The 12,331-nt window shown below is 47.7% G+C and overlaps 1 protein-coding gene across 2 annotated transcripts in view; it reads left to right on the top strand.

The window, feature by feature from the left end:
• Positions 1–12,331, top strand: part of BBS9 (Bardet-Biedl syndrome 9) — a 1,052,120-nt gene that overhangs the window by 463,312 nt on the left and 576,477 nt on the right. The gene's annotated exons all lie outside the window — the stretch shown is intronic.

Here is a 12,331-nt window from a genome sequence, read left to right as displayed (position 1 = left end):
CTACTAAAATAATGAAAAAATAATTCTAAAACAATTATTTAATTAGTCCTCTTCTGTTGAAATTATTTAAATTTTACTTTAAGGTGTCAGCAAGCCAGACAGCATGTTCACCTTCCTGTGAACCGCCCAGTCTATTCAATCATCCACCTTATGTCTTTTTATAACGTGCCAAAATGTACTAAATAATGTATACCAAATAATGTTTTGAAACAAATACCGAGATCTTCGTGGTCCATTTGAAGCATTTGTGAGGTCATTTTGCTCCGTTATACATATGGCATTAATTCCCTATAATAGACCCCTGATGAAGCCTTTTGCCAAGCAAAACACCGGCCGTGTTGGGCTTTGTTTGATATAAATCACCATCAGGAATTGGGAACTGTTATAGGAGTTTTTTAGGCTCCTTTTCAAAAGCCCTTGAAAAAGTGGTTTACAGTGGGCACACATAGGACAAGACATGTGACCCAAAGACACCCATCCTTCAGAAGTATGCAGCCCACATGCCCCCGCCCCCCTAATTACAAGTAGCAAACAGCAATCCAGGAACAAATGGTTTACTGTAGGCTCTGGTAGAGTAAAATATATAATGAGGAAACACACGTCTTCTCAAATGACAGAAATACAAAATGCCTTCTCTGTACTACATAATGAAGAAACTAAAGCCATGAGGATTGAAGAGGCATCTGACAAGAAGGAAGAAATCAAATGCACGCACAAATTCCAGAATACAAACAATAACCCTCAGACCAAGCTCATTGTGCTGGATGACTCGATCATCAGAGGCACTAATTTGGGAACTCTTTTTGAGGGGAACACTATAGTTAAAATCTTTCCAGGATCTTCGACCGGTAAAAACGCTATTCAGATAGTCAATGCAATCAAAGAAGAAAGCAAGGACTCTGAAACTGATTTTATCAACCATCTGGGAACCTATGACCTTGCTAGAAACAGCATCCAAGTGGTACAGAGAGAATTACAGTCTCTGGTGAAGCAGATTAGTCACATGGTAAATGTTATTACCATCGGCCACGGGCGGCCACGACCGACTCAACTCACATCATGTATTGCCCTGCTCTCCTCTCCGGGTGAACTCGCGGCTGGGGCTAGCCGCTACCGCCGCATACCTCCGGGTTCTCGAGAGTCTTCGTGGCGGCCAGGATGCCGCTGACCCATATGCTGACACCAGGCCTTCCTAGGCGTGCACGCCTCCAGGACTCCCTTTAAAGGCCCAATGGTGGGAACCTCAGGGTCGTCCCTGACTGATGACATCACAAGGTTGGGATTTATAAGCACCTCCCTTGGCCTATGCTAACCGACTTGGCAACAGATTCCTTCGCCTATGGTGCTTGTTCCCGTCTCTCCGGACCCATGGTTCCTGTCTTGGATCTCCTATTGCTGATTTGGAGTCTAACTCGGTTACTCGCTCCTCGGGGGCCTGCTTGCGCTTCCTTTGGGAGACCTGGTCTCCAGGCTTCCCCGCTCCTCGGGGTAGCCCCTGCGCTCCTCTCCAGAGGTCCTGCCTGATTGCTTCTCCTCTCCTCGGGGTTGCCCTAAGCACTGCTCATAAAAGATCCATCTCTATGCTTCCCCACTCTTCAGGGCAGTTGATACCTTACCACACCGGAGACTTTTGACTCTATGCTTTCCCGCTCCTCAGGGCAGCCTTTGTCACCATATCAGAGACTTGACTCTGCTCTTCCCCGCTCCTCGGGGCAGCCCCTACATCATCACACCAGTGACTCTATTGCTATGCAGTCCCGCCCCTCGGGACAGTCTCTGCACCACTCCTCCAGAAGTTCCTGTCTTGCGCTCCCCGCTCCTCAGGGCCTGCCGAGTGCTCCTCAGTCTTGGAGGTTCCTGTTCTGGTACAACTGTCTCTTTAGTCCTGCCTAAGTACTGTGACTCCTCTGAACTGTGCCTCTTTGCTCCACTCCCCGGGACGCCTCACAGTACATTCCAGTGCAGGTAAGCGTTATCACGTGACAGTGAGGCAGGACTTTCTTACTCTACTGAACTTCAGTCATGTCCCCTGCTGCAGCTGACCTTACCTCCCGATGGGAGGACCCATGGGGCTCCACCCATCAGGTAGTATCAACCTCCACCTCGGGCCAAAGGTCCATGAATCCTAACAGATTGCCAAGTCCATGGACCCGGCAGAGGTCTCAGCTATACAGGCCATCCCTGGCCTGGCACAAAGAATCAGTGAGCAACAAATGTTCCTGGAAACGCTAGCAGCAGCCATTGATAACTTGAGCACTCATTTAGACATCACCATGACTGCCACCACGACATCTCCCAAGCTCAACCCTTCCACCTCTATGCCGGTTCCTCGGCTTATCGTTCCCTTACCTGCACCTCCACGCTTTTCTGGAAACCCTCTTATGTGCAGGGGCTTCCTGAATCAATGTAACATGCACTTCTGCCTGCAACCGGCTTACTTCCCAGATGTGATCAGCAAGACTACCTACATCCTTTCCCTCCTGGATGGCAAGGCCTTGGCCTGGGCGTCACCCCTCTGGGAGCGTGCTGACCCATTTCTTCGAGACCTGCCCAGGTTTCTTGTTTTATTTTGCTCCGTCTTTGACGACCCCGGCATAAAATCCACTTCCGGATCCTCACTTCTCCATCTCCAACAGGGCACCCAGCCATTAACTGACTATGTCTTAGAATTCGGGACCCTTTCGTCAGAACTTCATTAGGACTCAGACTGCTTGCGATCCATTTTTCTTGAAGTACTGAGTTCCCGGATCAAAGATGAGTTGGCGGCTCGTGAATTGCCTGCATCCCTGGACTCATTGATAGACCTTGCCGGTTGCATCGACCGCCGTCTTCAGGACTGCTGATAAGAATCTAGAGCATCCAGAAAATCTACGCCAAGCTCATCCCGAATTCGACGTTCATCTTCACCCAGGCTTAACATGGCCCAGAGCAAAACAGAGGATGAGGCAATGCAAATGGGCCGGAGCAGACTTTCTCCCAAGGAACAACGCTGCTGCCATCAATCCGGTCTCTGCTTATACTGCAGCAAATCCAGACATGCCCATAGCTAGATGCCCTGTCTGTCCTGGAAACTCCAAGGCCTAAGTTCAGCAGCAGGACTGCTCCTAGGCCTGACTTCGCCTTCTCCTCCATTGACATTGCCCTTCTCCATCAAGCTGGACAATTAGGAGTTCCATACCTTGGCTTTAGTGGATTCTGGGGCTGGTGGGAATTTTATTTTAAAACAATTGACTGAGCACCTCCGGATTCCCATCATCCGCTCTCCAGTGCCCTTCTCTTGTCCATTGAAGGAGAGCCACTAGGTGGCAAGGTCACTCACACCACAGCTCCTATTCTGCTCCGCACTGGATCTCTGCACATGGAGACAATTTCCTTCCACATTCTGGACAAAGCCATACATCCTGTAGCTCTGGGACTGCCGTGGTTACAACAGCACACCCTGCAGTTTGACTGGGTCACCTTACAACTTTCCCGCTAGGGTTCCTCCTGTCATAACAACTGTCTGGATTCCGTCTCACCTCTGTCTTGCCTGAGTACTTCGCTCTCTTCCGGTCTTCCTCCACAATACTCATCATATGCTGATGTGTTCTCCAACAAGGCCGCGGACACTTTGCCCCGCATCGTTGCTACAATTGTGCAATCAACTTGTTGCCTAACACGGAGCCTCCTCAGGGTGGGATCTACCCATTTTCGCTAACAGAGACTCAGGCCATGTCATACTACATTTGCGAGAACCTGGCTAAAGGTTGCATTCAGCCCTCCAAGTCTCCCATGGGAGCGGGTTTTTTCTTTGTAGGGAAAAAAGACGGCTCACTCCGTCCCTGCATCTATTACTGGGGCTGGAACGAGATCACCCTAAAAGACCTCTATCCATTACCCTTGATTTCTGAGCTTTTTGACAGGCTTCAGGGAGTGAAATTCTTCTCCAAATTGGACCTCAGGGGAGCCTATAATTTGGTCCGTATCTGCAAAGGCAATGAATGGAAGACCGCTTTTAACACAAGTGATGGCCACTTTGAATACCTTGTGATGCCGTTTGGCCTTTGCAATGCCCCTGTGGTCTTCCAGAATTTGATGAACAAGGTCTTCATGGATATGTTATACCAATGTGTTGTGGTGTACCTTGAAAGACATCTTAGTATTCTCCAAAGACCTACAAAGCCACCGCCATGATGTCTCTCATGTCCTCCAGCGTCTATGGGACAATCAACTCTATGCCAAACTCGAAAAGTGTTCTTTCAAGCAGGAGACCGTCCCTTTCCTTGGCTACGTGGTTTCCAGTCAAGGGTTCTGAATGGGCACCCAGAAGTTGAGAAGTATTCGCGATTGGCCTCAACCTTCGAGCCTCAAGTCCCTACAGAGATTCCTTTGCTTTGCCAATTACTACCAGTCTTTTATTCACCATTATTCTACTCTGACAGCACCACTCACGGCCATGACTCGCAAGGGGGCCAACCCTTCCCAGTGGTCGCCCGAAGCCGTGACCGCCTTTCTCCGGGAGCCGTGTCTCCGCCATCTGGATCCCAGACGTCCATTCATTGTCGAGGTCAATGCCTCTGACATGGGAGTAGGGGCAGTTCTAAGCCAGTACTCGACTACCCATACCTTACATCCATGCTCCTTTTTTTTACAGATGCTTCTCTCCGGCAGAAAATAATTACACGATCGGGGATAAGGAGCTGCTAGCTATTAAGCTAGCCTTTGAGGAATAGTATCCCTGGCTCGAGGGAGCCCAGCACCAGATCACAGTGTATACCGACCAAAAAAACCTCGAGTATGTACACCGTGCTCAGCGCTTGAACCATCATCAGGCCCATTGGGCTCTCTTTTTTACCCAATTTAATTTTCTGCTGCACTACCGACCCGCCAACAAAAATTGCCGAGCCAATGCTCTTTCCAGATCCTTCGTCCCGGAGGATGCCCCCAACACTCCATGGCACATAATTGACCCCACTAAAGTCATCCTGTTCGCCATGTTTCCGGTGCCACTTGGGAAGACGGTGGTCCCTCATCAATTACGCTGGAGGTTCCTTCAGTGGGCTCATGACTCCCTGACTGCAGGACACCCAGGGCAGTCTAGAATGCTCTCCTCACTCCAGCGATTTTACTGGTGGCTTACCATGAAGGACACACAGGCCTATGTAGTCTTGTCCCACTTGCGTCCACCATAAGCCTCCTGTGGGGCATCAGTGGGGACTCTTGCAACCGCTGCCTATTCCAAGTGAGCCATGGACCCATATCACGACAGATTCATTGTGGACCTTCCTTCTTCTGGAGGCAAGAACACCATTTGGGTCACCGTCGACCGTTTTTCAAAAATGGCCCACTTTGTGGCTCTGCCTGGTCTCCCTTCGGCACCGCAGCCCGCAAAATTGTTTATTCGTCATGTGTTCCAGCTCCAGTTTACTGCACGATTTTGGAGATCTATCTGCAAAAAGTTTAACATCTCGTTAAATGTCACCTCGGCTTATCACCCTCAAGCCAATGGACAAATAGAGAGAATGAATAGGACTCTGAAACAATTTCTGTGGGCGTATGTTAATCTACGGCATAATGATTGGGCCAATCTCCTTCCCTGGGCGGAGTTCACCCTGAATTCTCATCAGTCCGCATCCACCGGCTCATCACCTTTCCAGGTGGTCTATGGACTTCAGCCTCTGCCACCGCTTCCGCTTCCACTATCTGTGCCCTCAGCAGCGGCACAGTCGACTGCCCCGGAGTTGCATCAACTTTGGAACAGCACGAAGCAACTGCTACAGCAACCAGTCCAAAGGTCTAAAATGTTCTTTGATGCACATCATCGTGAAGCTCCCCAGTTTAAACCGGGCGATGAGGTGTGGCTCAGCACCTGGTTTATCTGACTCAAGCTGCCTTCGGATCGCTTTGCTCCCAGGTACATTGGTCCCTTTCTAGTGTTCCTCCATTTGGGTCCAGTCACCTACAAATTCCAGCTGCCACCCTCTCTCAAAATCCACAAAGCCTTCCACATATCGCTACTAAAACCCTTGGTATTGTCCGGCTTCTCCAAAAACCACTGGATCCTCAACCACTGTCATCTGAAGCGGACATCACATACCAAGTCCAAGATGTCCTTGATGTGAGGAAACATGGAAAGAAGTGGAAATATCTCCTGTCTTGGGAGGGCTTTGGGTCTGAAGAGAACAATTGGGAGCCTGCCACCAATATCCTTGATAAGGGTCCCATCAAGCAGTTCCATGCCACACATCCTCGAAAACCCAAACCCCGGGGGGGGGGGGGGGAACGCGCCTTAAGAAGGGGGTACCGTTAGGACGTTTGGCCGCAGGCTGACGCGACCGGCTCAGTCCCATCATGTATTGCCCTGCTCTCTTCTCCAGGTGAACTCGTGGCTGGGGCTAGCCACTACTGCCTCATACTTCTGGGTTCTCGAGACTCCTCGTGGCGGCTGTGATGCCGCCGACCCACACGCCGATTCCAGGCCTTCCTAGGTGCACGCATTCGCCACCGGGCCTCCCTTTAAAGGCCCAATGGCAGGAACCTCAGGGGCGTCCCCGACTGATGACATCACAAAGTTGGGATTTATAAGCACCTCCCTTGGCCTACGCTAACCGACTTGGCAATGAGTTCCTTCGCCTACGGTGCTTGTTCCCGTCTCTCCGGACCCGTGGATCCTATCTTGGATCTCCTATTGCTGATTTGGACTCTAATTCGGGTACCCGCTCCACGGGGGTCTGCTTGCGCTTCCTTTGGGAGACCTGGTCTCCAGGCTTCCCCGCTCCTCGGGGTAGCCCCTGCGCTCCTCTCCAGAGGTCCTGCCTGATTGCTTCTCCTCTCCTCGGGGTTGTCCTAAGCACTGCTCATAAGAGATCCATCTCTATGCTTCCCCACTCTTCAGGGCAGTTGATACCTTACCACACCGGAGACTTTTGACTCTATGCTTCCCCGCTTCTCAGGGCAGCCTTTGTCACTATATCAGAGACTTGACTCTGCTCTTCCCCGCTCCTCGGGGCAGCCCCTACATCATCACACCAGTGACTCTGTTGCTATGCAGTCCCACCCCTCGGGACAGTCTCTGCACCACTCCTCCAGAAGTTCCTGTCTTGCGCTCCCCGCTCCTCAGGGCCTGCCCAGTGCTCCTCAGTCTTGGAGGTTCCTGTTCTGGTACAACTGTCTCTTTAGTCCTGCCTAAGTACTGTGACTCCTCTGAACGGTGCCTCTTCGCCCCACTCCCCGGGACACCTCACAGTACATTCCAGTGCTGGTACCTGCGATCACGTGGCAGTGACGCAGGACATTCTTACTCTACTGAACTACGGTAGTGTCCCCTGCTGCAGCTGACCTCGCCTCCCATGAGGACCTGTGGGGCTCCACCCCTCAGGTAGTATCAACCTCCACCTTGGGCCAAGGGTCCATGAATCCTAACAGTAAAGACTATTGCCTTTGTAGAAGTCTTAATTGTTCATGAAAGGGGAAAGAGAGACTAAGTCATATACATAAATTCAAAACTTGGTGCAAGGAACAAAGTTTTGGATATATTGGAGGCTTGGGCAATTTATGGAACAGAAAAGGACTCTATGTGAAAAATGGCTTACATCTGTCTGAGGGAGGAAAAAGGATACTAAGGGATAAATTAAAATCCTATGCCATAAGATATTTAAACTAAATGACGGGGGTGGCAGGAGGACATTGGAACATCACCCCCCCCAACAACAACAAAAACAAAAAAAAAAAAGGGAAAAGGGTAAAGGGGATAAGAAAAGTCAGCTGAATAAGCAAAAAACAAGTCCAAGAAAAGCAGTAAACAGAACGAGAGAAACTGGAGAGCTATGAGCACAAATGCTCGTAGTCTGGGTGTGAAAATCCCAGACCTGTAAGTCCTAATGGTGGAGGCGGACATTGTTACTATTACAGAGACATGGTTCATGGAATCTCATGATTGGGATGCGGCCTTACCGGGCTATAACTTGTTAAGGAAGGACAGAGAGAACAGAAAAGGGGGAAGAGTAGATCTTTATGTCAAAAACAATATCCAGGCAACTGAACTGCAAGAAATAGGTGGTAGATATGAAGCCTTATGGGCTGTCCTAAAAAAAAAAGAGGATGGCGCATTCACTTTTACTGGAGTGGTTTACAGGCCTCCAACTCAAACTGAAGAACTAGACAGAGAGCTGATTGAAGACATCCAAAAGGTGGGAAGGAAGGGAGATATGCTGATTGTTGGAGATTTTAATCTGCCTGACACAGACTGAGGATCCCTTCTGTGGGATCTAACAGAAGTAGAGAGATAGTGGATGTCCTGGAAGGGGCTCTGTTCAAACAAATGGTAATGGAACCCATGAGGGAGGGTGCTATTCTTGACTTAGTGCTCACAAATGGAGATAACATCTCAAATGTGGGAGTCCACCTTAACACCAGTGATCATCAAACAGTCACTCGAAGACATGAGTTTTGAACTTCAAAAATACAGACTTTGCTGAAATGGGAAAATTCCTGGAGATGGAACTCGAAGACTGGGTGAAAATGGGAGAGGTGGAACAACTGTGGGTTAAACTAAAAGGAGCAATTACAAAGGCAACTAATCTTTGTTAGAAAAGTAAACAAAAGCAAGAGAAATAGGAAACCCATCTAGTTCTCAAAGGAGGTGGCTGATAAAATAAAAAGAACAGCATTCGAGAAATATAAAGGATCCCAAAAAGAAGAACACAGGGAAGAATATCTGGTTAAACTGAAAGAGACGAAGAAAGTTATCAGGAAAGCAAAAAGCCTGACATAAGAAAGGATTGGCAAAGAGGTGACAAAATTTATTTCAGATACATCAGAGAAAGGAGAAAGGTCCAAAGTAGTATAGTGAAATTGAAAGGTGTAAAGGATCAATATGTGGAAGGAGACAAATAAAAAGTGGAAATATTAAACAAATACTTCAGTTCAGTGTTCACTAAGGAAGATCCTGGAGAAAGACCGTTGTGGGTTAACAAGGCTGTGGATGGGGGTGGATTTGTTGATGCCCTGTTTACGGAAGAGAATATATGGGAAGAGCTAGGAAAACTGAAAGTGGACAAAGCCAGGGGGTCAGATGAGATTCAGCCAAGGGATACTGAGGGAAATCAGAGATGTATGTGACCTGTTCAATAGATCCATGGAAAAGGGAGTGGTGCCAAGTGACTGGAGAAGAGCAGTGGTGATCCCGCTTCACAAGAGTGGGAACAGAGAGGAGGCTGGAAACTAGACTGGTTAGCCTGACCTTGGTGGTGGGAAAATTAATGGAGACTTTTCTGAAAGAAAGGATAGTGAACTACCTACAATCTGGTGGCTTGCTCGATCCGCAACAGCATGGATTCACCAGGGGAAGGTCCTATCAGACATATCTGATTGGGTGACTAGAGAATTGGATCGGGGAAGAGTGCTCGATGTGATCTACTTGGATTTAAGTAAAGTCTTTGACACAGTCCCGCATAGAAGACTCATGAACAAAATGAGAAGCTTGGGAGTGAGCGCCAAGGTGGTGGCGTGGATTACAAACTGGTTGACAGAAGACAGAGTGTGATGGTAAATGGAATCTACTCTGAAGAGAGAATGGTGTTAAGTGGAGTGCCACAGGGATCAGTGTTGGGACCGGTTCTGTTCAACTTCTTTGTGAGCAACATTGCGGAAGGGATAGCAGGTAAGGTTTGTCTATTTGCAGATGATACGAAGATCTGCAGAGAGTGGACATGCTGGAAGGAGTGGAGAGAATAAGGCGTGATTTAAGGAAGCTTGGTCGAAAATATGACAACTGGGATTTAATGCTAAGAAGTGTAGATATGTAGAGTCATGCATCTGGGATATGGTAATCCGAAGGAACTGTATACGATATGGGAGGGGGGGGGGGGGGTGTGTGTGTGAAGCGCTGCTGTGCACGGAACAGGAGAGAGACCTTGGGGTGAATGTGTCTTGTGATCTAAAGATAGCGAAGCAGTGTGACAAGGTGATAGCTAAAGCTAGAAGAATGCTGGGCTGCATAGAGAAAGGAATATCTAGTAAGAAAAAGGAAGTGATAATCCCCTTGTACAGGTCCTTGGTGAGGCCTCACCTGGAGTACTGTGTTCAGCTCTGGAGACTGTATCTCAAAAGGGTCAGACACAGGTTGGAGGCGGTCCAAAGAAGGGCGACCAAAAAGGTGGGAGGTCTCCATCAAATGACATATCAGGAGAGGTTGAAGGACCTAAGAACATAATAAATTGCCATGCTGGGTCAGACCAAGGGTCCATCAAGCCCAGTATCCTGTTTCCAACAGAATCAATGTCAGGAAATATTTATTCACAGAGAGGGTGGTGGACACCTGGAATGCCTTGGCAGAGGAGGTGGTGAAGGCAAAATCTGCAAGATGTCGAAAGGGCATGGAATAAACACTGTTGATCCCTAAAGGCAAGGGGAAAGGGAATAAAGTAAGAGGCTTAGGGGTAACTTGCTGGCATGGCGGATTCTACCCTTAACAAATAAGACTTCATACTGTGATGCAACTCCATCATTGCTCACTGCTTCAATGGCGGGGGGGCGGGGAGGAGGAAATTTTACTCAAACAATAACCAACAAGAGCCCTGACCTTGGCGGACTGAGTAACTGATAAGTATGGGAAACTGGTAACTATGGGAGCTTGCTGGGCAGACTGGATGGGCCATTAGGTCCTTTTCTGCTGTCACTTCTATGTTTCTGTTTTTCTATTTGGTTTGTCATTAGCCAGCTCCACATCAAGAGGGACTTCATTTTCTTTCTTGTTTTTTTTATCTACACAATTTTATGTTTGGGACAAGCTGCACCCTTTACAAATTGGTGACATTGGGGTGGATCTATCCCCCCCCCCCCCCCCCCCGTTTTTGTTTTTTTTAGTCCTTTGGGGTAAAGACTGTTTTTGAAAGTTGTGTACTTCACTGCTTCCCCCCCCCCCCCAACCTTTCTTTATTAGCATTCCCTATTTTTATTTTACTATCCACATGAGTAAGTTGGTTTTCCTGGTTAACAGGCCATACCAGTGTTATTTTTGCATTGCTTGATCTAAAATAAGAAAACTGCAAGTTTATATTATACTTCACTACTGTACTTTTCCCATTTAATGTTCTGGTTGGATTTACTGTCTACTTACACAATACTGGTAAGAGGTTAATTTGAGGTGCAATGGCTTTATAAGAACATAAGAAAATGCCATACTGGGTCCGACCAAGGGTCCATCAAGCCCAGCATCCTGTTTCCAACGGTGGCCAATCCAGGCCATAAGAACCTGGCAAGTACGCAAAAACTAAGTCTATTCCATGTAACCATTGCTAATGGCAATGGCTATTCTCTAAGTGAACTTAATAGCAGGTAATGGACTTCTCCTCCAAGAACTTATCCAATCCTTTTTTAAACACAGCTACACTAACTGCACTAACCACATCCTCTGGCAACAAATTCCAGAGTTTAATTGGTCTGTGGTGCCACAAGTGAGAGATTATTTGGGAAGGGCACAGAATTGGGGTGATTGGGACCCTTTCTCTTCCCCCACTCAGGCTATGAACCTAAAGATAAACCAAATTAGTAAATATAATTCTCATGTGGCAATCCCCACCCCAAGCATAGGGGTAATGCATAGTCTTCCCCAAAATTACTTTGAGGACAGTTGGGGTTTTCAACCGCTGAGCCTGAAGGTGGTGGGCTGGAGCTCGTCAGAGACAGCTATTCTACCTGTGGAGAATTGGGGAAACAGCAGCCTTGTTACTTTCCTGGCTATTGTGGTATAAGGTAGACACACCCTGTTCACCCACCTGTTTTAAGTTCTAGCTGGCCGAGAGATTCAGCTGGCACACTTCTCTCAAGTGCTGAATGACTGGATTTAACAGGGCTGTGCTGTACTATATTGAACTATTTTGGATCTCTTCCTTTGTTGCCCAGTAAGGAAAATCACAGTTTTTACTATCTTGGTTGTTCTCCTGCAGTTTGGAGGTCAGGGAACATACTATATGTTATGTTTAGACCTTTTTTTTTAAATTAAATATCTGTGCAAAGTGTGGCTACTGTATGGCAGTTTAATTTGACCCTGAGAATAAGCACATATAGTTCACTATGCACATGCCTTTAATATAGGCAAATGTATAATTTCCCTACCTATTTCATAAGTTCACGTGCAGATTTTATTTGTATAATATTTGTAACATATATATATATAATAACAGTCACTTATACATGGAAACAGGTATTTTAGAAAATGTGTGCATTCTCTGCTTATGAAAATATTGGTCCGTGAGCTTGGAATCACCAGTTTATCCTGACCTCCACCAGCTATCCCAGATCTCCACCAGTTCACCTAGAGATCCTCCAGTGCTTCACCTTGACTCTCCCA

This window comes from Rhinatrema bivittatum, chromosome 2, assembly GCF_901001135.1.
Source record: "Rhinatrema bivittatum chromosome 2, aRhiBiv1.1, whole genome shotgun sequence".
Taxonomy (NCBI): domain Eukaryota; kingdom Metazoa; phylum Chordata; class Amphibia; order Gymnophiona; family Rhinatrematidae; genus Rhinatrema; species Rhinatrema bivittatum.
Note: the sequence above shows the minus strand (reverse complement) of the source record. Positions and strands in the feature narration are given on the sequence as shown.